At 33.5% G+C, this 12,589-nt stretch overlaps 1 long non-coding RNA gene across 1 annotated transcript; it reads right to left on the bottom strand.

The window, feature by feature from the left end:
* Positions 1 to 10,830: 10,830 nt before the first annotated feature.
* Positions 10,831 to 11,491, bottom strand: LOC145821230 (uncharacterized). Its single transcript, XR_014363260.1, has 3 exons — positions 11,353 to 11,491; positions 11,147 to 11,197; positions 10,831 to 10,993 (listed from the first exon to the last, which is right to left on the bottom strand). It is a non-coding gene; the product is annotated as an uncharacterized LOC145821230 (long non-coding RNA).
* Positions 11,492 to 12,589: the final 1,098 nt, after the last annotated feature.

The raw sequence follows: 12,589 nt of genomic DNA, 5'->3' as shown, positions 1-12,589 counted from the left end.
CTAATTATAACTATCCAATGATCCTTCCCTGGGTTGCTTGTGTACCTACTTAATTTGCTGACTGCAAAGGCTATGTCAGGCCGTGTGCAATTCATTAAGTACATAATGACTTAGGAGTATTCTACTTGTGATATGTTTTCTCTTGTATTCTTTAATAAATGAGCATTATCATCTATAGGTGTCTTAGCAGGACGGTTGTCATGCTTCCCAAATTTTCTCAAAATTTTCTCAACATAGTGGGACTGAGATAAGGCATACCCATTAGATGCTTTAGAAATTTTCATTCCAAGTATGATATCTGCTACTCCTATATCTTTTATATCAAACCTTTGGTTTAACAATTTCTTGGTAGTCTTTATCATTTCGATATTGCTACCAATAATGAGCAGATCATCTACATAGAGACAAGTGATGACATAACCTTTGTCGGTATTCTTGACATAGACACATTTGTCACCCTCGTTTATTCTAAATCCATCCAAAATCATAGTATGATCAAATTTCTCATGCCATTGCTTCGGTGCTTGCTTTAATCCATATAAGGATTTGACAAGTTTGCAAACCTTCTTCTATTGACCAGGAACTTTGATTCCCTCAGATTGTTCCATGTAGATTTCTTTATTTAAATCTCCATTTAGGAATATGGTCTTAACATCCATCTGATGTAATTCAAGATTATACAATGCTGCTATAGTAATCCATATGCAAATGGATGTTATACTTGTTACAAGGGAATAGGTGTTGAAGTAGTCAAGATCTTCCTTTTGTCTATACCTTTTAATTACAAAGCGAGCCTTGTATTTATCAATTGACCCATCCGCTTTCATTTTCCTTTTGAAAATCCACTTGTATCCAAGTGGTTTGCACCTTGGAGGAAGATTAACCAATTCCCAAGTATGGTTTTGTAGAATGGATTCAACTTCGCCATTTATAGCCTCTTTCCATAATGGTACTTCAGGACTTGACATTGTTTCCTTAAAGCTTTGAGGCTAATTTTCTAACAGAAAAGTTAGAAAATTTGGACTAAAAGACTTAGATGCCCTTAGTCTCTTTCCACGTCTAGGCTCATCTTTTTGTTGGTCTTTGCCACTTTTCATAGCGTCAGTAAAAGTTCGTTTATTAGAACTTTGCTCATCCAGTTCAGATGATTCAGCTTGTTTAGCCATTGTCTCTGTATTTATAGGAATTTGATTTTCTTCATCATTTTTCCAAGGAAAGATATGTTCAAAAAAGGATGCATTTCTTGACTCGATAATAGTATTTGTGTGTATATCGGAAATACTTGATTTAATTACCAAAAATCGATATGCACTACTATTATTGGCGTAGCCAATGAATACACAATCAATGGTTCTTAGTCCAATTTTAGTCTTTTTAGGATTAGGGATTGCCACCTATGCCAAAGCACCCCCACACTTTTAAGTAATTATAAGAAAGTTGATGATCTTTTCATAATTCACAAAGTGTTTGGTTAGTTTTCTTGTGGGATATCCTATTTAGGATATAATTTGCGGATAAAATAGCCTTTCCCCACAAGTTCTGGGGTAAACCCGAACTTATCAACATGGTATTCATTATCTCTTTAAGAGTGTGATTTTTCAACCACTCTGTTTGATTGAGGAGAATAAGGTGTAGTGGTTTGGTGAATAACACAACACCAAGTTCTGAGCAAAACTCATCAAATGGTGCATAATATTCACCGCCTCTATCACTTCTTACAACTTTAATCTTTTTTCCAAGTTGATTTTCAACTTCTACCTTATATTGCTTAAAAGCTTCTAAGGCCTCATCTTTACTTCGCAATAAGTATATATAGGAATATCTAGTGCAATCATCAATAAAAGTTATATAGGACTTTTTACCACATCTAGTTTGAACAAATTTTAAATCACCAATGTTGGTGTGAATTAAAGCTAGTGGTTTAGTACTTCTTTTAATTTTATTAAATGATACTCTAGTCATTTTAGTTTCAACACATACTTCACATTTATGATTAGGATCAAGATTAAATTTAGGTAAACATTCTAGATTAACAAGCCTACACAAAGAACCAAAATTTATATGTCCTAATCTACCATGCCATAAATGAGAATAATCAACAATATAAGCAAAAGATGTCTTCTTATTATTAGAAGCAATAGTTGGTACAATAGTTAACACATTGAGCTTAAAAAGTCCATCAGTCATATACCCACAGCCTACATACATTTTAGCCTTAGTAAGTACAACCTTTTCAGATTCAAAAACTAGCCTAAACCCGTTCTTATTCAACAATGACTTAGAAATTAAATTTTTACAAATTTTCAGAACATGAAGTACATTGTTGAGAGTTCCTTCCTTTCTCGAGGTCATCTTTAGCACTATATTCCCTTGTCCTTCTACAGTTGATGCGGAGGAGTTTCCTTTGAACAGTTGTTCGCCATTTTCCACCAATGTGGCGGGTTGCTTCAGTATCCACCCACCATTTTTTAGGGTTGCCCACCAAGTTAGCCTCAGAGACTACTGCAGAAAGGTTGATGTCTACCAATCTCTTAGAAAGATTGTATCCCTCGGTTATGTTGGCTTGTGCTGGTTTCTTGCTAGAACTTGCTCCATCTTTTTTGCGGCTTTGACAATATTTTGCTTGATGTCCATCACCACCACACACATAGCACTTGCCTTTGAATCTTTTGTTATTCTCACCTTTGAAGCCTTGCTTGGACCCTTTGCCATCATACTTTCTCTTTTTGTTGTTGAACCTCGAATCTATCCTTGTTCCACAACATTTGCCTTAGCCTGCATGACTTGGTTCCCAGACTTCTTCTTGGATTTCCAGTTGTCCTCTTCAATCCTCAGTTACATGATAAGTTCTTCCAACTTCATTTCCTTGCATTTGTGTTTAAGGTAATTTTTGAAGTCTTTCCATACTGGCAGAAGTTTCTCAATAATAACATCAACTTGAAATGATTCACTCAGAATCATTCTTTCAAAAATGATGTCATGCATGATCAACTGAATTTCTTAGACTTGGCCAACCATCGTTTCAGAATCTAACATTTTAAAATCCAGAAAACGTCCGACAATAAATTTCTTTACATCGGCATCTTCAAATTTGTACTTTGGCCGTCTTGTTTACACAATATACATTGTATAAACAATTATCAAGTCCATTTAGTATGTAATTTCGACACAGAAAGTCACCTTGCTTCCAGGCATCTATTGTAGTAACAAGTTGACGATCAGTGTTGTTACAATCCAAACCCGCCTTTATAGGTTTAGTATTGTAACCGGTCAGTAATCCTGGGATTACTGAAGGCCTCTGAGACATATTAACATAATATTAGGGGCTAGCGGAAGCAAATAACAAATATACAATTTCTATTGAGCTGTGCAGACTTATATGAGACTGAAAATTTAAAACTTTTTATATATATATTTACACATCATCCTTATGTCATCACATATATATATATATATATATAGATTAGACAAAAAGGGACATAGCCCTATTTACAAAATAAACAAAGACTTGTTTAATCAAAAACTTAAACTTTAATCACATAGCCATAACCACTTGACATATCCAGAACCTCCACAGGAGGCACATAGGTACGCTGACAAAAACAGATTCCAGACAGACGCCTCTAAGCCTAGTCATGCGCCTGATCACCTGCATATATAAATAATACAGTGAGCTGGAGCCTAGTGAATAATAACAAAATAAAGGGTTTTAATGAATGATGTCCATCATAGAGTCAAAAATCAGAGTTTATACCAGAAACAGAGTCTTATGCATATTCAGATTTCAAATAAAAAGCAAATTCATATACATGTTCATATTCATATTCATATACAGATTTTGCATAAGATCATATGTGGTACACCCATTAGCGCTAATAGATCAGACACAGAACATTAAGGGTCATACTTGCTAGTTCCGTAAAGGAACCTCCGATACCGGGAACAAATAACATGCTTAAGCCACGATATTGTTACCCTCGGGCGAGGGCCATGAGACCACGGTATTATTACCCTCGGGCAAGAGCCATTGTGCTCATAAACCACTGTATTGTTACCCCCAGGTAAGGGCCTTGTGCTAAGGATGCCACGAATACATCTCAGAAACTTGGACAATCATTCATTATACAAAATACAACATTTCATAAACAAATCTTAATTCATCATATAGAAAATAAATTAAGTTGAACATAGCTTTACTAAGTTATTACTCATAGATAGCTACAGAAGCAAATCAGACAGATTGGACAGATTAGATAAATCAGGCAGACAATAGTGCGTGGCCTACACAAGCACATAACATACACATTGAAACACAATATTAATTCCTTGATCAAACTTGACTTTTCTTGTCTTTTTTTGTCTAAGTAGTCGAAGTTCTGCTACACTTATTTTTTCTTATTCAAATGAACCGGGTTCTTATTTCACACATTCTTTTATTACTAAGTCGTTTTCAATAGACCGGTTTCTTACTTGGCAGCTTAATTAATTATTATTAAATCAATGACTTATTCCTTAACTAACTAAGTTATGTTGATTGTTAGCTTATTAATCTTTATTGAGTCATAAATCATGTCTAGAATGCTTTGGGAGGAGATGAGATGAAAATATAAAGAAAGTGTGATTTTTCAAAATATGCTGAAAATAGCCTGGTCGCTCGAGCCACCACTTGGTCACTCGAGCGGACTATACTGTCTGTAAAAATACTGGAAGCTCAAAATGTTCACTTGAGTCACCAATTGGTTGCTTGCGCGACTTGTAAATTTTCTGAGTTCCAAAACTGAAGATTTAGCTTCCAAATTTCATTTCAAATTTAGATTCATGCATGACTCAATTTTAACATGCAATGTCATTAATAAAAAAAATAAAAAATGAACACATGCCTAATTTCCAAATCTCAATACAAAAACCTTCTTAATTTGTCCAAATTTGATGTAATTCATTTCAACCATATCAACCCAACTTCAAACTCATAAGTTCTAAAATATGAATTAAACTTTCAAAATATAATTCCAAAACTTAGGTTTAAACATGGTTTGTCTAAAAAACTATATAAGCTCTTAAACAATTAAGAAAACTTAATCAATTTTAAACCATTTATATCAAAACTCTTTTAATATAAAATTAAAGTTCATTCTTCATAAACTCATACTTTTTAACCCAAAACTTAATTAATGTTTCAAAATATGTTCAATTTGAATAAAACTTTTAAATTGAATTACATGCATGGATTCAAAATTAAAATTAAACCAACTCCTATCTTTCATAATAAATCAAAACCTTGTCTAACTTTAGGATTAATCCCAAATTTCTTCCTTCTTCTCTTCAAAACGTGAAATTGATTAACTTAAATTCTTCAAAATCCATGATGCATGTATGAAACACTTATCAAAATCCAACTAATTCTACATTATTGAGCTCAAACTATAATTTGACTTCTTAATTTATATCAAAACTCAATCTCAAACTTATAAGTTTTAAAATATGAATTAAAGTTCTATATCTTGAAAATCCACAATGCATGTATGAAATTTCATTTCAAAATCAAGCTAACTTTAGATTGTCAAATTTTAAATCATAATTTATTTCTTGATTTATCCAAATTTAGATTTAATTAATTTTCTTCATATCACACGCAAAACTTAATTCATAATCATAGATGTTCTAGAACATATTTAATTTTGAATAAAACTCTTTCATTATATTACATGCATGGGTTAGAGATCAAAATCAAGTCAATGTCTAATTTTTTATGAGCCTAGCTTAAGTTTCTTCATCTTCTTGTTAATTTCTTCCAAATTATATGAAATTGAACCCAATTATTTCTTAATTTTAGATTTTAGCTAAATTATTAATAAAATCCAAGCTTCAATTTCTTACCTTAAGTCTTCAATGGTTGAACTCTTGTCAAATTCTTGAACTTCTCTTCAATTCTTCACTTTTCCCTAGCTTTTTCATTAGCTTTTCTACACAATTTCCGGCAAATAAGTTCCAAGAATTAATACTCTCTCTCTCTCTCTCTCTCTCTCTCTCTAAATTCCCTTAGCAAAATGAATACATAATAACACCTTTCTTCTTTTATTTCCTTAACCCCCTTTCTTTGATAGTTTTGTTTTTCCTTAACAATTGAGCTCTCTCTCTCTCTCTTCATATACATATAAAACATGAAGACTCACTAACACTTAAACTCTCTAGAACTCTCTTAACACCTCAACGTGCCAATTAATTGGGTAAAATTAAATTAGCATACAATTATATATCAGCGTAATTAAACACCACTTAATTTTAATAAATTTTGATTAGTACATAATTTAATTAATCATAACTAATCACAAATCTCTCATAATTTAATTTAGGGATACTTACATGTAGGTCGTAATAAGTAGACTTATTGTCTAATAGGTCTTATCACTACAGGAAATCGTATTTTTGGCGACTAAAAATTTGGTCGGCAAAAGTCTATTTTTAGTCAGCAAAAGCTATTCGCGACCAATTTTTTTGGTCGCCACCTTGGTTGCCAATTGAGGGTCGGCAAAAGTAATTAGCGACCAAAACTTTTGTTAGTCGGGAAAAAGTTGGATTTGCCGACTAAATTTTTGGTCGCTAAATATATCATTATTGTGACTAATCCATTTAGTCTCTAAAACACTTTAGTTGCAAAAAGTGACATATTCCCAAGCAAACATGTTAGTCGCCAATTGTCTTATTTCACGACCAAAAAATTTGGTCGCCAATTATCACATTCTATGACCAAAAAGTTTGGTCGCCAATTGTCACATTTCACGACCAAAAGGTTTGGTCACCAATTATCACATTCCACGACTAAAAAGTTTGGTCGCCAATTGCGACATTCCATGACCAAAAAATTTAGTCGCCGATTGTGACATTCTAGGACCAAAAAGTTTGGGCGCCAAAAGGAATGTTTGCGCCAACATGCAACAAAATAAACCTGTAAGTTATAATAATCTATCCAATCTATTCAATGCAATCTGTAATTTACAATAATCAATCAAACCAATAATTCACTTGAAACATGAACATTCAACAAACTATATAAATCATCAAACTCTGAACATGTTTAATTAAAGTCAGCAACTATTATAAGTTTTCATCTACAAGTAATTTCAAACTACATATTCCTTCAATTAAAAATCCACTTGTAATCTATATAATCATCCAATTCACATCCATTTAGCATTAAAATTTAAAACATATTCCTTAAGTGAAGAGTAGAACTCCCTTCACAGAGCATCAATAGCTTTCATTGATTGAGCAGAAAGAAAATGCTTCCAACAGTATTCATAGCCAGCTGTATCTCTTTCAGCTTCTTTCCAGGCCTCATAAGCCCGGACAAGAGCAAGGTGATCACTGTAATCACGTGAAAATTGTGCTTTTGCTGCTTCTGCTAGCTGCAAAGAGAAAGACACACAAATCAATTAGTGAAACAGATAAGATAAGATACTCAATTTTCCAACAAAAGCTATCTATGAGTGAAACCACAACTAAAACAACTATAGACACAAAATTATAATAGCATAAAAAGTCGAGAAAAATCATGATGGATTCAAATATTAAAGTTATAATAGCATTGGGCTGTTAAGGGGGCAGGAAAGGAAAACAAAATTACACTGTGACACACTGTCAATGAAGATTTTAAAGTAGAAAAACATGAATCATCCATTATAATTTTGTAGCTGTTGGCATGAACACAATGAATGATGAGAATCCACCACCCACTTTATTTTTACCTAAATTATATATATATTAACTTGCTGTGCTGAGTAGGGAAATTTTTTTTACAATGATGATATGACATGATTATGGATGCATGATATATTACTCAACAATTATTATATAAGTATAATAACAAATCTCACTACATGTAAATGTGACAGGTACATATTATATCAAAATAAAGCGTAAGCCAGAGCTAGCCACTGCAACCAAGGCTGCAACCCTAACTGCAGCAAGACCAGGCCAGGTCAACACAAGCAAGGCTACAGTACCAGCCGTAGCCAGAGCAGCTAAAGTCAGAATAGATAGGGTTGTAGCTTCAGTCATGCTCACGTGTTATAAAGAGAACTAGCATAACTGTTTCAAGTAGTTAGATTGTTAGAATTAAACCGTGGTCAGATTAGTTTGTTATGATTAGATTAAATATAAAAGCATTGAATCTTTGTAATCAATTCATCAATCATGGTTTTTGCTGGGTTAAAGGAACTGAGCCTAACAAGTGTAAGGATAATATAGCTTTGAGTACAATAAGAAAGAAAGTTTTGATGTAAAAGAAAAACTCTATAAAGATTGAAACCTCAAGAGATACCTCAATTTTGACACCTTCTTTGGCTTCTACAACTTGATGAATCCCCTCAGACCATCTCTTTTTCTCTTCAACTCTCATTGTCAACTACAGAAATGTCTTGTTGTGCTAATGTGAGTATTCTGCTCAACTCTCCCCTAAGACCATTTATGTACTCTGTTCAACCGTTTCATAATTGAAGTCCTTCAGAGTATCCAAACTACAGGTCCTCTGCTTCTAAGTCTCCTAATATAATTCATCAAAACCTATTCAAACAATAAGTTCAAAAAGTTAACAAACATTGGCAGACATCAATAGCCCAACGGTGTTATAGACAATGTAACTAATCAAAAAGTAAATGGCAGTACTACAAGAATCTCATAACAAAAAAATTTAAATAACATAAAAACACAAATGCCAAAGTCAATTCCACAGATTTTAAAAAAATCACTGAATGTAAATAATCTGGAACAGTGAACCACAAACCAACAAGCTGAGAGAGTATGAGGTCAAGGGTACTCAAGTAAGTCTTATCACAAGCAGAACTCCACCTCCCATGCTACTGCCTCCCATGTACCAGGAGAAAAAAAGAAAAAAAAAGAAAAAAACCAAAAAACATGTTCAACACAACACAACAATTCAACAAATCCAACAATAATCACACAATTATAGAACGAAACCAATTCAGACAACCCAAAATAGTTTTTAATTCAGCATCAACAGAAAGAACTTAATTCAGACAACCCTAAAATATGTTATATGTGCCATTAATGTGAAAACTCAATTAAAAACTACACTCTTTAGTCCCTCAAATATACCATATATATCACTTTAAAATATACCATATATGCTGATGCTTTACTGTTAAGAACATAAATTTAGGAAGAGTTAGCCATGTTTTGAAGGGAGTGAACACTGGAAATTCAAGAAAATTCCTGCTATACTTTTGGGATTGCAGTTGGGTATTTAGAATTAGGCAGATTATGAATAAAGTAGGGATTTCATGGCTGTTTGGGTACTGTGTACCATACATGTGGACAGTAGCTAGGCTAAGTTTTAGTTTTTTTGGTGTTAGGCTAAGACGTCTGAGGAGAGTAGGATTTAGGCTTATCAAATAGTATTTTAAGTGTAGGAGAAGGTTAAGAATGTCTAAACTTAAGTTCAGAAGGACCTGACATTGTATAAATTAAAAGAAAAATGAAGAGAAGTAGAAGAAGAAGATAGGCATCGCATTCAAATTCCCCAAGGCATCAAGCCTAGGGATCAAAGTATAGCACACAATTTGCCTCTCCATATCAAACTACAATTAATTTTTTTTTATAATTGTACTCTAAAGACCTTACCAAATTCCACTGCTATCAAATATAATAGGCACATGGGAATATGGAGAGACATGAAGTCCACTACTATGTGTTATAAAAAGAACATGTCAACTCAATAAAGCATGATGATTCATGATTGCAATTTGATATTTTTGGTTGCAATTTGCAATTTAATACTTGCAATTAACAGAGATCCATTGTCCATATGATAAGCAGAATCGTAAGACATTGCGCTATATTGGTTGCCATCACTTAAATCAGTCACTATCTAATAACTCACACCAATAGAATTCTTAAATATATGTAACACAGATTATTTTAGGCCTTCCAGTTTGAGAAATCCACCAAGTGGATCAGAGAGCTATTGTGAAATCTACCTAATCAGACTAGTAGGATCTAGGAAAATCCAAGTAAAAAATTATAGTTTTCCCATGATCCATGTTTGTCACTGTAACCAAACCCATCAATCCTTCAAACTACTCTCCAAACTATATCACTCTTAGTAACTTTTAAGCCATCAAATTAACAGTAGCATGTTAAGGAACAATTGAAACTAATTCATAGGCTATAATCTTTACACTAGATGAGTTGATTAAATATAAAATTTCAACCTTGCAAGTAGAATTTAAAAAATTCTTCACCACAAAAGAATTATTATATACCTTTGTACAATCTGCCACAACCTTTTTATACTTCCCAACTTCTTTGTAACATGAAGCCCTGCTAGATAAGACCTCCATGGAAGTAGCACCATCACCAGTCTTCTCAAGAAGAATCACAGCCCAAGAAAGCCACTTTATGGCATCAGCATACTTCCCCTGTTTGTAATTATCCATCCCCTTGTTCTTCACAGCCGAGGCTGAAACACTAGCAAGTGGTGTTTGGACAGCAGATGGTGAGGCGAGGTGAGGCGAGGTGGGGTGAGGACAACATTTCATATGACAACTTCTCAATGGAAAAATTAACCAAGAGAAATTAAAACAAAATCAAAAACTAAAGATGACAAACAAAAGAAATGACAAATTGAGAAAAAAAGTGCTTACCACATGCCCTATTGACTGCCAAGCCGCATGAGCTGCATCTCCTTAATAGCGTTGCCGCAACTCATCACCAGGTACAAGACGCCACTCATTATCTTCCTACAACATAAAGTGTACTTTTAGCTTTAACAAAAAATAAATATAAATTTAAAAGCTATGAACTGGCATAAAGTAAAAGGCAAATGAAACTAGAATTGAAATTGCAAAACAAAAGTAAAAACTAGAACCAAGATAGTGAAGCACCTTGGAAAAACAAAATATGCAATGCGCTTCTTGTTGAGACCAACATCCCACCGTATCGTGACATTGTCTTTGCTTTGAGATTCTTTCATCATCTAAAAAAATAAAATTTATGTAAGGTTGCACAAAATACTTCAATTGGAACAAAAATTTGGGTAAGAAAGGCTTTAATGCCATTGATTGAAAAATAAAAATGACAAAACAGTAAAAGTGAAACAATGAAAGAAATTGGAAAACATCATGCATACTTTATCATAGTCAGCTTCAAGCTTGATAAGCGGGGCTAAAACATTCTGATACTGCATTGGGAAATACATCATCAAAAAATTATTAGTAAAAAACTGATTTAGATAGATAACTACAACTCCTCCACATCATTCTCATGTTGTGAAAACAATCATACAATGTGAACCACCAATTCAAAGCTACATCTTAGTGTTGTAAAAAATGGAACCTGATATGCATCTTCGTACTTCAAGGCAACGGGTTGAGGTTCATCATCCACACCAGGCTTCTCAAGATCTTCTAGGGTAGCATCTGGATTGGTCTTCTAAAGTTCTTCAACTTTATTTATTTGCTGAGCACTGATTTGGTGTGCCCTCAACTTCTCATGTTCAAATGGAACCTGCTAAGTGTACAAGTTTAGCAACTTTGGGAAAAAATTACGTATATCAGGTTATAGACAAAACATAAATGACAACATGGGGAAAAACAAATAACAACCTTAACTAGCCACTACAAAAAACATCTGTCATCAATAAGGGGACACCACTGACTCAGGTCCCAATTCATATCCTCCAATGGATTGACACTGAGACAAGGCTCCCTGCACGAAAGAACGACAACACTCACTATCTTGGCAGAGATGAATCCAAGAAGGAAAACATTTCGGCAACCATAATTGTAACATTCAAGGATTGTTTCTCTCAATGGACTATCTTTATGAAGACAAACTTCCTTGTGTTTAGCTCGAACCTACGAAAAACAATAGCATAGACCTCTCGATATAGAAAATTATCAAAGTAGAAAATCAAATTTATTCCAAAAATAATTTATGTTATAATACATTTAACCAAAAAGGGAAAAAGAAAAGACTGCAACAAAAAACTACTAGACAGCCATTCACCAATCACAACTATGAAATTTAAACCTCACATGCAAATAGATTGTATCAATGAGCTTACAATACATTAAAATATTAAATTCAAACATGACATCAAACAAGTGATCAACAAAAGAGAGAACAGAAAAACACAGGCCCTAAACAACAAGGTAAGAAAATAAATAAACAACCAAACAAAGCTCTTCATGCCAAGCTAGCAAACTTCATAATCAATTCTTATATAAATTTATCGCTCAATTGAAATAAACAATTTAATGCCGAAAAAACTTCAATAAAAAAACCTTATAAAAAAAACTATGTAATCATTTTAGGAAAAATCAGATTGCAACCAAACTTGAGCTACCACTCAAAAAACCAAAAACAAAAGGCCATAATAAACTAACAAACTTGAGCTACCTATCAAGCATAAAATAAACTGATAAACCTGGGATCCACCCACTCTAAGATTTTCAGACCAGGTACTGTAGACACCCCAATTTTGACCGACCTTAAGACTCAAACGTGATCGATTGAGCGCTCGGTGATAGTGCATGTTGTGCTTGTTTCGAGTTTCTGGAGTTTTGGCTGA

Source organism: Camellia sinensis, chromosome 3 (genome assembly GCF_055761805.1).
Source record: "Camellia sinensis isolate YWXY chromosome 3, ASM5576180v1, whole genome shotgun sequence".
NCBI classification, from domain to species: Eukaryota; Viridiplantae; Streptophyta; class Magnoliopsida; order Ericales; family Theaceae; genus Camellia; species Camellia sinensis.
This window is presented reverse-complemented; position numbering and strand designations above follow the sequence as displayed.